Source organism: Engystomops pustulosus, chromosome 2 (assembly GCF_040894005.1).
Source record: "Engystomops pustulosus chromosome 2, aEngPut4.maternal, whole genome shotgun sequence".
NCBI classification, from domain to species: domain Eukaryota; kingdom Metazoa; phylum Chordata; class Amphibia; order Anura; family Leptodactylidae; genus Engystomops; species Engystomops pustulosus.
In genome coordinates this window covers 117,797,651-117,800,785 of record NC_092412.1, presented here as the reverse complement: position 1 = coordinate 117,800,785, position 3,135 = coordinate 117,797,651, and the positions used below count along the sequence as shown (strand labels likewise).

Sequence of the window (3,135 nt, the reverse complement as noted above, 5' to 3'; positions counted from 1 at the left end):
AAAATAAACGTAAAAAAAAAATAAATCAGCAGACTGTCCTAATTCAAATCAAACCCCTAATAAATTGTCCCACTTCGGTGTTTGAGGTGGATATGTGTGTCACTAAGAGCTAAACACAACGGTCGCAAGTCTCCCTGCAAATTCCTCACAATATGGTACTAGCTGCACTACTAGTGCCAGCAAGCCCAGCCACAAGCAAATCAACAACAAATAAAATATAACGCTATTTTACGGCTAAGTAAGCCGTTTGGATTCTCCTATGGCTATTTTCTAGCCTACACTGAAAGCACACTGCTATGCCAGATGACTTTGAGTTATAAAAGTAAATAAACGTAAAAAAAAAAAAAAAAATGAGCAGACTGTGCCTAATTCAAATCAAACCCCTAATAAATTGTCCCACTTCGGTGTTTGAGATGGATATGTGTGTCACTAAGAGCTAAACACAACGGTCGCAAGTCACCCTGCAAATTCCTCACAATATGGTACTAGCTCACTACTAGTGCCAGCAAGCCCAGCCACAAGCAAACAAAAAAAAATATATATATAACGCTATTGTAGCCCTAACAAGGGCTGTTGGGTTCTTGTAGACTCACTCCTGCCTAACAGTAAGCTAATATAACACCCTAACGCTATCCCTGCAGCAGAAGCAACTCTCTCCCTAACAGCATCCAGACACAGAATGATCCAAGCAGCGCGGGCAAGGGCTAGTCTATTCCAGGGTCACCTGATCAGGCCAGCCAACCACTGCTATCGACGTATAAGGGTACCACGTCATGCTGGGTGAAGTGCAGAGTCTCCTGGCTTGTGATTGGCTCTGTTTCTGCCCGCCAAAAATCAAAACGGCGGGAGGTGCCATTTTCTCGAGCTGGCGAAATACTCGTCCAAGCAACGAGCAGTTTCGAGTACGCTAATGCGAGTGTGTTCGCTCATCTCTAGCCGTGATATGTTTACATTTGTGTCATTCTTGTCCCTAATATCTGATTATATATAATGTTACTGTAATTCTCACTTGTATTATTGTCATAATTTGTATCCAGTCTAAATAATGGTTCGTGATGTAAAGATTGCGATCCCAGCAGGTTCGACCGGGCCCGGCGATGGTACGGGGCGGGCAGTCTGCTGGTACCGTCAGATTACAGTAGCGGCGCAGGCAGATGCTTGTCTACGCATTGTGCCTGTGCAGACTGCTGACGTCATACAGTGTGCGCGTGTGCAGCAACTGCACCGATGGACATGCATCTGCCTGCACTACTGCCAGAACGAAGAGGAAGCCGTGGAATCGCTGGGTGAGGTGAGTACAGAGTTGCGGTTTTGGGCGCTTTTTTCCGTTGCAAGGTTCACTACTTGCAATAACCGTTTTCATATGTTGATAAAGCGAGACTTTTAGGATTCAGCGATACCTAACATGTTTATGATTTTAGTTTGTTTATTTTTAGATCAGTTCTAGGGAAAGGGAGGTTATTATACAATATTGCAGTACATGGAGATTTTGCTAGGGATATATAACGGTGTACCCTCTTCACATTGTTATACATCCTTCCCAATGATAGGTTCTGGAATGACATACAGACTCGAGGCTGCCATGGGAATGGATTGTTGCTCCCAGATGTCACGGGGAGTGATGATCCAACCAAAGATGGCAGTGTCCACACGCTGACGGCTTTGCTAGAGGCAGGTAAATGGATGACACCTGCTATCTGTGCGAGCAGTGGATGTTGGCTGCATTATACAGCCAACACTCTTCATGTATGAAGAGGCTTCAGTCTGTGAGCCCGCTTCATACATCCTTAACACATTATGGCATACATGTACATCATAATGCATTGTGGTAAATTGCCAAAAGTTTTCATGTAGCTCCCCCCTCTTATGGAGAAATAACAATGCTGCACAGTTGTGAGCTCATGTGTAATACAAACACATACAGATGATGTCTTTGATAGAAGTAGCTGTCTCATTTCTTCTTTCTTAACTCCAGACTGCTGTGTTACAATTTTTACAGCCTCTATTACAAACAGTATCACTGAACACAATGCATTAAATATAGTAATGAGTCATATCCTGCCTTTCTCAGGGAGTGACAGGCCAGTCTCAGTGCAGATGTTCAGATAAGGCGCATAAACTGGGCATATTTACTTTTATTAGTATAGTTAAATCAAACATAAGACAGTCCGCAAAGTAGACTTGGGCTGCTTCCAAACGTCTGGCTTGCAACTGCTATGACAGGAGGATACTTAACAGGTAGTAACTATGATCCGACATCATTTCATTACTTTCATTTGAAGCACTGAGTTATAGAGCTTCTGCCGGATCCATCTGTGTTTAACTTCAGCTGTGAAAAAACCATGTCCAGAGCTGGAAATGAAGTTTCACAGCTGTCATAATATGACCAAATAGAGGGATTCCGAGGAGCACAGTTTACTAATGGTGAGGTGTGTACCTGTGTTTCCAAATTTATGAAATCCCCTGTGTTTTCTTGTGGTTAATACACTAAAACCCTCATCTGAATAGAAAGAAGGTAGAATTATTCCTCCAAGCTCCTCAACAATCAGGTCTTGCCAATTGTCTAGAGTGCGAAGATGTAGAAACGTCAAAACTTTCTTTTCACTGCAGGTATATCACTATTAGAGAATTTTACTCCATACAGAACAATGAAATCCCTTCTGGTCATTCCCAAAGGGTTAAAAGCTCTCTTCTGTGCTCGCTTCGGCAGCACATATACTAAAATTGGAATGATACAGAGAAGATTAGCATGGCCCCTGCACAAGGGAGACACGCAAATTCATAAAGCGTTCCATATTTTCCTATCCTAAAGTACACATCCCCAAATCCTCGAGCATATCAAACATTTCTGGTCAATGTCGGGTTTCACAATAAACAAATCAAAAAGTGAAATTCTTCTCTTAGATCTATTTACTTTTTCCGAACAAAACACTATGAGATGTTTGACCTTAATGTTGCGAGAGACCACATAAAGTATTTAGGAATAAAGATAGGCACCACATCATCATCTCTTTACAAATTGAATTAGCCCCCACTTTTCCATAAAATATGGCTTATTTTCTGTGTAACAAATTACACTTCAAAATGGTGGTATTTAATATTCCATGCCGTGTACAGGGAAGCGGGAAAAAAATT

At 41.9% G+C, this 3,135-nt stretch overlaps 1 non-coding gene across 1 annotated transcript; it reads left to right on the top strand.

Annotated features, from left to right (window-relative positions):
• The first annotated feature begins 2,694 nt into the window (after window positions 1–2,694).
• On the top strand, window positions 2,695–2,801 carry LOC140120063 (U6 spliceosomal RNA). The gene has a single exon (XR_011853490.1). It is a non-coding gene; the product is annotated as a U6 spliceosomal RNA (small nuclear RNA).
• The last annotated feature ends 334 nt before the right edge of the window (window positions 2,802–3,135 follow it).